Below are 13,335 nucleotides of genomic sequence, written 5' to 3' on the forward strand. Positions count from 1 at the left end.
TCTGTACCCAAACACCCCTGGTACCTCTTTTTGTACCCATATTTCTTCTTATAAAGACACCAGTCACATTGTATTAGGGCCCATCCTCAAGGCCTAATTTTAACTTAATCACCTCTTTAGAGACCCTATCCACATGCACAGTCACATTCTGAGGTACTATGAATTAGGACTTCACTATATCAATCTAAGGGCTGGCCATAATTCAGCCCATAACACTCACCAAGTGACTAGTTCTGGTACCGCAGAGATGAAAATCCAGACACCTGAAAAGTAACAACCTATCATCAACCTTCAGTGTCATTCATGAAGAGCTGAAGCCCTCTAATATTTGAATTCAAGTTCAGGAATCTAAGGGTTTACTATAGGTTTTAGGTTAAAAAAAAAAAAAAAAGGAGAGGAAGGCCATTTAATAAACCTTGGTCATTATGGTGTAAACCAAGCATCACAAGACTATGCTTGCCAGTTAAATATAGCATGCTGCATATTTTTCTAAATAAAGTTTTATTGGCACACAGCCATGTCTATTCATTTATGTATTGATTGTCTATGGCTGTTAGCGAGCTACAACTGCAGAGCTGAATAGTTGTAACAGAAACTCTCTGGTCCACAGGGCTGAAAATATACTCTATCTGGCCCTTTACAGAGAAAGTTTGCTGGCCCTTTACAGAGAAAGTTTGCCAACTCCTGGTTTAAACTGTGTTAATCAGGTTTCTTTACAGTAGGGCTTTTCAAGGTCTTTCCAATCTTCAAGGGGAAGATATATAGTAAAATTGCATCTTACGTGGGAGGTAGTTTCTAAAGTCAGTTCAAAGTGAAAACTGTGTATAGTCAAAATGAACACTGGAAAATCCCTTAGGGAAAGTGCCAACATAGAGCCCACCAACTACATCATCATGAATATAGTCAGTTTTTCCTTCAAAGTTGCAACAGATAACATTTTCTTCAAGCACTACATAAAAGGCTCTATTTATGGGCCATTTGTATAAAAAGGTGCATATCTTTAGATAACAGAATCACTCTCAGCATAAGAGACTTGAGAAAACTGAGACCAATCAAAGGACAGGAGATTCAGTTACCACCTCCTACTCACTTGTTGAATTTGCAGAAGTTATGTATGCACTGGAAATGACTCTACTGGAGTTTGCTTCCTTTCTCAGCTTACTTCACCAGAGAGTTCCCCTCCCTCACTATTCTTATCCCATAGAAACCTCTAATATATGCAATCTCTAATGATAAATATCTAATAATAAAACCTCTAATAATGCAATCAATATTCTGTGGAGCACACTTTGGGAAATGCTGAAATACTAAAAAACGTAGGTGTTATGGATCACTCAATCAGACAGAAATATATACAATGCTTTCTTAACACTGACAATAAAAAAACTGTAGGATAAACCACAATGAGATACCATTTCACACCTACTAGGACAGATATTTGGGGAATGAAAGGAAAATAAGAAGTGTTGGTGAGAATGTGGAAAAACTGGAACTCTAGTGCATTGATGATGGGATTGTAAAATGGTGCAGCCACTATGAAAAGCTGTTTAGTAGTCTCTCAAAAGGTTAAATATAGAATTACCATATGATCCAGCAATTCCATCTCTGGGCAGATACCCAGAAGAATTGAAAGGAGGGCCTTGAACAGATATTTGTACACCAGTGTTCATAGAAACATTATCCACAATTACCAAAGGTGGAAACAATCCAAATGTCCATCAGCAGATTAATGGATAAACAAAATATGGCATATGCATAACATGGATTATAATTCTTTTCACCTTAAAAAGGAATGAGATTCTGATATATGTTACAACATAAATGAGTCCTGAAAACATTATACTAAATGAAATAGGCCAAACATGAAAGGACAAATATTGTATGATTCCACTTACATGGAGTGATTAGTATCTAGAATAGTTGAATAGTAATTATTTATCTAGAACAGTTGAATACACAGAGACAGAAAGTAGAGCAGAGTTTACAAGAGGCTGGGGGTACTGGGGAATGGGAAGTTATTGTTTAATGGGCCTAGAGTTTCAGTTCAGGATGATGAAAAATGTTCTGGAGATGAATCGTGGTAGTGGTTGTTCAACATTGTGAATGCACTTAGACAGAGTCTTACTCTGTCACCCAGGCTGGAGTGCAGTGGCACAAACATGGCTCACTGCAGTCTCAAACCCCCAGGCTCAAGCGACCCACCCACCTCAGCCTCCTGAGTAGCTGGGACCACAGGCACGCGCCACCATGCCCAGCTTTTTAAAAAAAATTTATAGAGATGAGGTCTCACTATGTTGCTCAGGCTGGTCTGGAACTCCTAGGCTCAAGCAATCCTCCTGCATCTGCCTTCCAAAGTGCTGGGTTCACAGGCATGAGCCACTGTGCCTGGCCAATTGTAATTTTTAAATTGATAAAATGGTAACTTTTATGTTATGTATGTGTGTATATATACATATATATAATATAAAATATATACACTAGTGTATATACTAGTATACTATTCATACTATTATATATAACATACACTGTTATATGTAGTATGTATTATATAATATAATAAATATTAATTAAAATATATAATATGTACTATTATATATCAGTATATTATTTACAATATTTAATAGTATATTATATATACTATATAAATATATACTATATATATACAGAGAAAGTTTGTATACATACTATATATACTATAGTATATATGTAGTATATATACTATATAAATATAATATATATAAATACATATTATATACAATACTATATAAAGTATGTATAAATACTATATATACTATATATACTATATTTATATATTTATATTTATATATATTTATATTTTTATATATATATTTATATTTATATATAGTATATATACTATAGTATATATGTAGTATATATGTAGTATATATACTATATAATATGTACTATTATTGTATAATATATATATTATATATTATATATACTATATAATATATACTAATATAATACTATATAAATATATACTATTATTGTAAATAAAAGTATATATAATACTGTTATATATACTACTATATTATATGTAACTATATATACTACTATATGATATATAATTACATAATATATTATTATCTATTATATATAATATAATAGTATATACATATATACTGTCAAGATAGGGTCTCGCCCTGTCACCCAGGCTGGAGTGTAGTGGTGCGATTGTGGCTCACTGCAGCCTCGAACCTCTTGGCTCATGTGATCCTCCCACCTCAGCCTCCTGAGTAGCTGGGACTACACAGGCGGCATTACCACACCTGGGTAACTTTTAATTTTTTTTGTAGAGACAGGTTCTCGCTTTGTTGCTCAGGTTGTTCTTGAACTCTCGGTTTCAAATGATCCTTGGGCCTTGGCATCCTAAAGTGCTGGGATTACAGGCATGAGCCACTGCGTCCAGCCTTGTTATGAATATTTTACCACAATAAAAATATGTTCAAGACAAAAAAGGATATAGAAGCAAAACTGTAGGAATGGGGATGGGGCAGACTTAAATTATTTAGACATCACTTGAATGTGTCATTCTGCTAAAAATCTAGCTGTTGACAAATTCCTGGCTTGCTTAGGTGACAATTTCAATACTTGGAAGGCAGAGGATGCTACAAGGGTAAGTGTTCATCCAGGAAAACCTTTTGGGCAATAGATAAATGAAGCAAAAAAGTGGTCACACACTCTTGGAGTTCAAAGCAGTTGAGGGAGGGATGCTGGGGTCCTCGCTTGGCTTCTCTCTGGTTCCAGTACTGCCTCCCACCACCCAATCTCCATCCTCACCCTTCCACTCATCCCCATTCACTGTATATTCAGCAGCCAAAGTGGGGGTAAAATATGGAAATATACAGAAGAAAATGCAACAAACTCCTATCCATGCACCCATCAGTCAAAACTAACAAACGTTGTTTTTCATATTTTTTCACATCCTGTCTTTACTCTTTTAAGTGATAGAACCACACAGAATTTATCTTCTATGTTAATTTCTCCAGTCCAATTCTTTCTTCATCTTCAGAAGCAACCATTATTCTGAATTTGGTAGATATTTAGTTCGTGTGCGTGTGTGTGTATGTGTGTGTGTGTGTGTGCGCATGTGTCCAAACATATTCTATGATTTTGTAATTTTAAAACTTTTTATAAAGAGTATTATGCTGCCTATTATATTTTGCTCAACATGGTTTTTTGAGATCTAGATTATTAACTGTTGCATAGTGCTCTGTCGTATGACTGAATTACAGTTTAATTCTCCATTTGTGGACTGATGGCTATTTGGGTAGTGTCCGATTTTTGTTATAACAAATGATGCGACAGCACACATCCTCATGATTCTCCTTCTGTACACAGGCCTCCCTGTTTAGTTGTGAGAGGTGTTTGGGGCACAACCTACATGAGAGTACATGGCAGTACTGTGTGGGTATATGCAGGAATTTCTCCTGGTAAATCTCACCTGGGGTGGTCCAATCCTCCAAGGTATTATTTGGAAATGTGGGAGAATCTTTCGTGAGGGATGGAATGGGGCAGGGGATGCTAAATTTTGTACAGTGCATGAGAGTCCTGAATATTTTGTCCCCCACAAAATACCAAGAGTCCCTCCTTTGAGAAACGCTGCTGATTTCTGTCCCGAAGTAGAATCTTTGTGTGGTAGAATCTGTGTGTTTAGAAGTCTAACTAGGGAATGACAACTTGCTCTCCAAAGTGCCACCTGCCACAGCTCAGAGTGCCTGTTTACCTCAATTCTTTGCCAAGTCTCATTGTCAGCCTTTTGAATTTCTGCTATTGTGACGGGCATAAAATGCAGTTTCATTATGATTTTTAAACTTACATTTCCTGCTTTTATTAGCACTGTGGAAAACCTTTTCAATTTTTACTGCTCATTCATGTCTCCCCCTTGTGGAAGTGCCTGTTAATAAGCTGTCTATTTTTCTATTGGGTAGTTTAAATTACCCTTTTTGATTTGTAGGAGTTCATTAGAGATTCTGGAAACTTGCTTTCGGTAGTTATTTGGGGTTGCAAATGCCTTCTACCAGTTTGTTGTTTGTCTTTTTATTTTATGGTGCCATGTTATGCAGAAGTTATACATTTTGATATAGTGAAATTCATCCAAACTTGAGTGTGACTTTTGAGACTCTAGTTTATAAAATCTACTTTATTCTAAGATTCCTTTTTCCCCATCTAAAGGTTTTACATTTTTATTTCTTATATTTAAGTTTTTAATCCATCTCACAATTTATTCTTGTACAAACTGTTATGTAAGAATCTGATTTTTTCTTCTTACAGGCTATCAGTTGTAACAATACCATTTACTTTTGATACTGTGTTTTCCTCTGTAACTTCTAAAGCATCCTATATCATATAGAAAGAACCATATTTGTTTAGTTCATCATTGGGCTCTCTTTTCTGTCCTATTGATCTATTTTTCAATTACCCTTCACCAGTAATACTGTCTATGGCTTTATAATAAATTTTGATAGAGGAACTCCTAATCTTTTATTCTTTCACAAAACTCCCTTATTAAATTCTTGAATGTGGCTGGGCATGGTGGCTCATGCCTGTAATCCCAGCACTTTGGGAAGCCAAGGCAGGTGGATCACTTGAGGCCAGGAGCTTGAGATCAGCCTGGCCAACGTGGTGAAAACCCATCTCTACTAAAAAAAAAAATACAAAAATTAGCCAGGTGTGGTGATGCACCCCTGTAATCCCAGCTACTTGAGGGGCTAAGGCACAAGAATCGCTTGAACCTGGGAGGCAGAGGTTGCACTAAGGCAAGATCATGCCATTGCACTCCAGCCTTGGCAACAGAGCAAGAGACTCTGTCAAAAAAAAAAATTCTTGAATACTTACACTTGCATTCATATTTCAGAATGCTGGGGATTTTGCTTAGAACTACAATGAATTTGTAAATACTCAACATTTCATGATATTGATCTTCCTTTCCACATATATGGTATATCTTGTCATTTCTTTAGCTCTTTTAAAAATAATTTACAATAACCTTTTTTTCCTGAAGCAGATGTATATTTTCTAAAAACGTACTCTGAGTTTCTGAGTGGTTTTGAGCTCTGGAGTGATTTTTTTGAAACCCAAATCTGAAGATAGCAAATCATCCCTCCCTGAATGTAGCTCCCCTGAGGCTTTCTGTTACACTAAGAATGAAATTTGAACTCCATACTGGAGCATGATTATAGGACATGGTTTCCTATCTTCCTCCTGGACTTTTATTGTATGTTCTGTTAGTCATTAAGCTTTAGCCACAGTGGTTTTCTTTACTTTTTTTTCTAAGGTTAGTCAAGTGAGGCAGTGAGAGTGGAGTGGTTTTCTTTATGTACTCAAACACACCAAGCTAATTTTATTTTGGGACCCTTGTCCTTGAGGCTGTGTTTTTTCTGGAATCTTGTTCCCCAGATATGCATATAGCTAGTTTCTTCCTGCTGTTTGGGCCTCGGTTCAGATGTCTTCTCTCAGAGAAACTATCCCTGCCCACCAGAGAGTAGCCCTCCAACCATCCGTAATGACATAGCTTCTTTATTTCTTCACAGCACTTGCCACGATTTGAATTTATCTTCTTTGAACTCTTTATTGGTGTATTATTCCCCACGATAGACTATAAGCTCCACATGTTTGAGGACCTTGCTGCCTTGTTCTTTTCTGTGTCCCCAGAACCTACAGCAATTCCTGGCACATGGCAGCTGTTCAGTGAATATGAGCTGAATGGATAACTGAGTGGAAAAATGAACTCACGTGGATCTCCCCTAATGCCCCTGGTTGCTCCTCCTGTGTCCTCTTATATCAACAAAGGGGTATTTCCTTTCTCCCACTGGCCACGCATATATTAGCAGTAGACAATGATGTAAGACATTTCTAGTCTCTTGAACAAATAGTTTAACTGCAGAAATACTTACAAAACGGATTCCAAACACATTTATGTTCTGCATTCCAGGTTTCCAAGTGGCTTAGAGCAGTGAAAGTGCCACTGTCTATTCGGCCCATTTCTACTCCTAAGAGATAGCTATTAAGTTTATTTGCATAAATCCAGAAACCGTTTATCCATTTACAAATCTCCAGCTATCTAATCTATCTCGGATTACACAATTTGAATGATTCACCAAAGAAGTTTCTTTTTTTTTTTTTTGAGATGGCGTCTCACTCTGTCACTCAGGCTGTGATGCAATCATAGCTTGCAGCCTTGAACTCCTGTACTCAAGCAGTTCTCCTAACTCAGCCCCCTGAGTAGCTGGAATTACAAGTGCACACCATCATGCTCAGTTAATTTTTAATTTTTTTTTAGAGATGGGATCTCACTATATTGTCCAGGCTGGTCTCAAACTCCTGGCCTCAAGTGAACCTCCTGCTTCAGCCTCCCAAAGTGCTGGGATTACAGGCATGAGCCACTATGCCCTGCCAATAAGTTTTATTCTATTGAAAAATTGTTATTTTTAAGTGAATCTGAGTTTGTTAAGAAGGCAGATTGTCAATCCCACTTCTAGAGGTCCTGATTCCACAAACCAGGGGTGGGGCCTTCATTTTCAACAAGCACTCTAGATCATTCTAACATAGGTAGTCCAAAAACCACTTATGAGAAATACTCATAAATGAGTATTTATGAGTATTAAATACTAGGTTAAGGCAATTTAATGCCATCCTTATTTAAGATGATGCAGCCTCCCAAACACTAGGGGGCAGATGGAGCCATACGTGCACACACTGACGTGCTATGTCATGTCCTCTTTGCCCAAGAAGAGGGCATTGCGGATCCATGTGCCTCCACTGAAGCCCTGACAACCAGACCTGCTTATGAAGCCACATAAACATTATCAGGGCAACAGCTCAAACAGGCAGTGAGGAAATGCGTTCTAGACTCTGAGTGGCTTTGGGCCAGTTTCTTCATATGCACAATGAGAAGGTGGGCCAGTGTGATGTTGTGATAGAATAAGAAATCTCTATTTGTTCTTCCCCAGTTCCTGGCAAAGAGCTTCTGAAATTCTTGTAACTTCTGGAGTGATTGGGGTGAGAGAAGCATCTTTTGTTACTCATAATAAGCCCCTTTCAACCACATCTGAGTTTATGTTAATGAGATGGCTGGGGGATTCCAGCCCCACACAGCTTCAGGGTGGGGGCTGGTTGCCAGAGGAGCCAACCATGTGATTACAGGGTTGGAAATTTCAGTCCCACCCCCTGACCTCCAGGGAGGGGAGAGGGGCTGGAGGTTGAGTTCAGTCACCAGTGGCCACAATTTACTCAATCATGCCTAACTAATGGAACCTCCATAAAAACCCTGAACAATGGGGTTTGGAGAGCCTCCTGGTGAATGCATTCACTTTTTGGGAGAGCGGCACATCCCAAACTCCACTGGCACAGAAACTCCTGCTTTTTGGACCCCTCTGGACTTTATATATACATCTCCATCTGGCTGTTTGTCTGTATCCTTTATAATATCTTTTCTAATGAACTGGTAAGTGAAGTGTTTCTCTGAGTTCTATGAGCTATTATAGCTAATTGTCAAACCTGAGCAGGAGGTCATAGGAACCCCTAATTTGTAGTTAAGATGGTCAAAAGTGTAGAGGGCCCAGGACTTGCAATTGGCATCTGAAATAGGGGTAGTCTTATGGGACTGAGCCCTTAACCTGTGAGGCCAAAACCACCTTTGCAAAATTATGACAGTAAGAGAAATCTGACACAGCCAACTCCATCTTGCTTCCAGCAACACACACTTGCTGTCCTCACTCATTCCTGGGTGTAGGCCAAGCTAACTTTCAAAGGAATTTGGTTTATAGTTTAAGCTTAAAGCAAGAATGATAATAACCCTTCTGCAAACTAAACTGCCTTTGTAAAACTAATGAAAAGCCACAAGGTTAGGATTACAAGAGGGCCTGAATTCTGCTAAGATGTAGGCACAGTTAAAACAATAACCAGCCATTGTTCTGGAGCTCACAAGATCTGTAACTTCCCCAAGTACTCCTGTAGATACATCACTATTGTAGAACCCAAGATTGGTCTTTTGAGATGTTTTTCAGACTTTTGCATTTTGATGACTAACTTCACCCATACCAGGGACTCGGCTGGACCTGTGGCCCCCACCCAGAGGCTGACAGCCCACGAGGACCATTTTCCACACCCCTCTGATTTCATCTCCCATCCAATCAGCGTTCCCCATTCCCTAGCCCCCTGCCCACCAAACTATCCTTGAAAAACCCTAGCCTCTTTGGGGAGACTGATTTGAGTAACAGCCCCAATCCTTCGCTTGGCCAGCCTTGCATTAATTATACTCTTTGTTTACTGCAATAATGCTGTCTCAGTGAATTGGGTTTATCTGTGCAGCGGGCAAGAAGAACCCATTTGGGTGATTACAGTATCTGATGCTAATTTCAGGTAGATTTTGTGAAATCGAAATTGAACTGAATTGAATTGAGGACATCCAGTTGGTGTATGAAGAGTTGGAGAACTGATTGCTTAGTGTGGAAAACCCACACATTTGGTATCAGAAGTGTTGTGATTATTGAAATAAAGTTGTTTTTTTCTTTCAACCACATAGTTATAAAAGTGCATTCCAGCTCTATCATTTTATGGGAGACTTCAACATCTCATGGATTTCTGTGTGATTAGGTTACGCCTGACTCTCACCCCATACCTTCCAAATTTTCTAAGAGGAACTTATATCATGTTTGTAATGGAAAAGAAAATAACCAAAACATTTTAAAAGATAACATTTCCCATTATTACTCAAACAGGATTTTCACAAGCTAAGATGATTGCTTCTGTTTCAGTGCTATGTTCACTACTCATCTCCACGAACATAAAGAAACAACAAAATCTCTACACACACTTATCCACCAGATTGTTTTAAACAATTTTCAAACTTGTTTTAATAGGCACAACTGGCTCTGTAATGCTAAACTAGATGTAAATAGCCCAAGGATCCAATTTCAGCCAAAATCTCATACCACATGGATAAATTAAGCAATTCTTAAATATTTAATAATACCCTGTAATTTTTTAGACTCCTGAGCTCCAAAATTTCTGACAAAGTAATTCCTATGCCACAATTAATAAAACTAGACAACCTTCCAAAAAGTCTCACAAAGCAAAAGTAAACTCCTCCGAGCACTCCCGCTGCGGTCAGAGTGATGCATACAAGTGACATACCCGCCAGAAACGACAGCAGCCAGAAAGGGTTTGGAGCTTGCCCTGAACTGGTGTCTGCTGAAAAGGCTCATAAAAAGAAGGTTGTGATTAGAAGATCATGACATTTCCAGCACCCACTTATTAGCACGTCTGGAGAATCACAGAAGGGGGACGATGCAGTCTTTATAACCAGAGTTCACGTCACAGGATATTTACAAATACTGCTATTCCAGTCTTCGGAGCAATTCGGTCTCTGCTCTAACAGCAGACAAAGAGTGCAGACACCCTAGCCAATCACTCCAGGTGGCCTCCTAAGAAAGATTCCTGCCAACCCTTGGTTGCTCAGGCCATAAACCTGTATATTCTTCCTCCCCATCATCCCACTTCTCATTCGTTAAACCCCCTGCTTAAAACTCCTCAGTGACTTCTGATTTTACATAGACTAACACTTAAACTCCAGCTCCTATGTGGATTCCTATCTACCTCTGAAATCTCATTTCATGCCAGTCTTCCCTTCACTCTCAATACACCCCACATTGCCCTCCTTTTCCCACCTTACTGGGTCAAGTCCATTCTCACTGCAGGGACTTGGCACTTGCTGAGTCACTGCTTGGATTGTTATTTCTCTGGATCTTCACATAGCTGGCTCCATCTCGTAATTCTAATTCAACTCGCATGACCTTCCCAGATCACTATATCCTAAATAGTATTAAGCTACGTTTGTGTTATTCTCTACTCCTGTTTATTTTCTGTCTGGTCCTGAAATTACACTGTTTATTTGCTTGCTGGTTTTCTTGTCCCACTAGAATTTCACCTCCAAGAGGAGGGAGATATTGCTTTGTCCTGTTCACTGCTACATCCTCGTAGCCTGGGACAATGCACATAGTAGATACTCAGTGACTATTTGTCAAATGAATGTATGTGTTTATTTATTTATTTATTTATTTTCTGAGATGGAGTCTCACTTTGTCACCCAGGCTGGAGTGCAGTGGCGTGATCTTAGCTCACTATAACCTCCGCCTCCCAGGATCAAGTGATTCTCCTGCCTCAGCCTCCTGAGTAGCTGGGATTACAGGCATGTACCACCATGCCTGGCTAATTTTTGTATTTTTCATAGAGACGAGGTTTCCTCATGTTGGTTAAGCTGGTCTCGAACTCCTGACTTAATGATCTGCCCACTTTAGCCTCATAAAGTGCTGGGATTGCAGGCGTGAGCCACCGTGCCTAGCCTACAAATTTTTTTATTTTTTTTCTTGAGATGGAGTCTCAATCTGTCGTCCTGGCTGGAGTGCAGTGGTGCGATCTCAGCTCACTGCAACCTCTGCCTCCCTGGTTCAACTGATTCTCCTGCCTCAGCCTCCCTAGTAGCTGAGAATAAAGGCACACACCACCACACCTGGCTAATTTTCGCATTTTTAGTAAAGATGAGGTTCCGTTATGTTGGCCAGGCCAGTCTCGAACTCACCTCAGGTGATCAGCCCACCTTGGCCTCCCAAAGTGCTGAGATTACAGGCGTGAGTCACCTGCGCCAGGCCATGTGTTATTTTAGATTAAGTTAGAACCCAATTTTCAAAATGTTCTCCCTCTACTCAGAGTTAAAACTCAATTTGTTGCTTGGAAGACAAGTTAATTTGCAGAAGACACATATCTCACTCTCTATGAATATCCTCATTGTCACCCCACAACTAGTTTAGAATCTCTGACATGGAGCGCATTCCTCTGAAAACATAAGACCCTTTGGAGACATCAGTCAAATGAAATTTAAGCCTCATTGACAAGCTAAGATGACTCTTACAGTGCTTCTTGAGGGAATGATTGTGTAGGTAGTGACTGCTGGAAGTGAAGGGCTCAGAGTCTGAGTGGGTTGATCCACATGTCACACAGATTGAAGCAGGTACAGTTTTTTTTAAAGCTAGGGAAATTTTGCTGAGATACTCTGTGTTCTAGCCAGGTATTCAGTATAGGGGTGGTTCATTTGGGGCTCAAATAAGAGGATCAAGTAACTGAAGCTTTAAATGGGTGTCAAATGAAGGTAATTCCACTCTGACTTGCACAGTGAGCTACAGAGTGGTAGTGACAGCAAATTTTCTAAACAGTATCATAATTTATAAATCTCTTTTACATACTCATCATCTCTTTTGTTTCTTAGGGAAAATCTGTGAGGTTGGCCAAATGTAGTTATTGTACCTATTTCATATATGTGAAGATGAGACTCAAGATCCCACAATGAGTAAATAACCAGAACCTTGATTTGGAATCAAGATCTTATAAGATCATCTTCTAGACATACTAATGTACCAATAACAGAGATATTGAAGAAGGCATTTAAAAAATCAACTTTTTTGAGGTATAACATATATACACAATAAAATATTCCCATTTTAATTGTGGAGTTAAACAGATTTTGACAAATATATACACTCCTTACCCACCACCACAATCAAGATATGGAATATTTCTCTTTTTTTGAATAAATCCAGGAGATACATGGGAAATTTTGTTACAGGTATATAATGTGTAGTAATCAAGTCAGGGTATTTAGAAGATAACAAAACATTTTTCTCTCCGAAGAAGTTCCTTTATATCCCTTTGTGTTCATTTCTCTCTCTTACTTCCTGCCCTTCCCTTAGGAAACCACTGATCTGCTCTCTGACATTACGTATTACTTTTTCTAGAATTTCAAATGAATAGAATCACATAGTCTGAATTTTTTTGTGTCTCTGGCTCCTTTTGGTTTGCATGATGTTTTTGAGATTCATCCTGTTATGGCACATATTAGTAGTTTGTTCTTTTGTATTGTTTCATTTTATAGTATTCTATTGTATGGCTATATCACAATTTGTTTATCCATTCACCTTCTGATGGACATTTGGATTCTTTCCTGTTTGGATTATCTTAAATGTCGCTCTCATGGACATTCCAATACAAATCTTTTTTTTTTTTTTTTCGTTTTTTGAGACAGAGTCTCACTCTATTGGCCAGGCTGGAGTGCAGTGTTGCGATCTCGGATCACTGCAACCTCCACTTCCTGGGTTCAAGGGATTCTCGTGGCTCAGCCTTCCAAGTAGCTGGGATTACAGGCGTGTGCCACCACACCTGGCTAATTTTTGTATTTTTAGTAGAGACGATGTTTCACCATGTTAGCCAGGCTGGTCTCGAACTCCTGACCTCAGGTGATCCACCTGCCTCGGCCTCCCA

General features: G+C 38.9%; 1 protein-coding gene across 3 annotated transcripts in view; it reads right to left on the bottom strand.

The window, feature by feature from the left end:
* FRMD4B (FERM domain containing 4B) overlaps positions 1-13,335 on the bottom strand; it is a 373,681-nt gene that overhangs the window by 267,456 nt on the left and 92,890 nt on the right. The window contains exon 1 of one of the 3 annotated variants that reach the window (XM_063806907.1): positions 221-258. The exons of the other annotated variants lie outside the window; for them this stretch is intronic. The gene's annotated coding sequence lies outside the window, so the exon portion shown is untranslated. Of the gene's footprint in view, positions 1-220; positions 259-13,335 lie in introns of those variants that run through there. 3 annotated transcript variants of the gene reach the window in all.

The sequence above is a fragment of the Pan troglodytes genome, chromosome 2 (genome assembly GCF_028858775.2).
Source record: "Pan troglodytes isolate AG18354 chromosome 2, NHGRI_mPanTro3-v2.0_pri, whole genome shotgun sequence".
In the NCBI taxonomy this organism is placed as follows: domain Eukaryota; kingdom Metazoa; phylum Chordata; class Mammalia; order Primates; family Hominidae; genus Pan; species Pan troglodytes.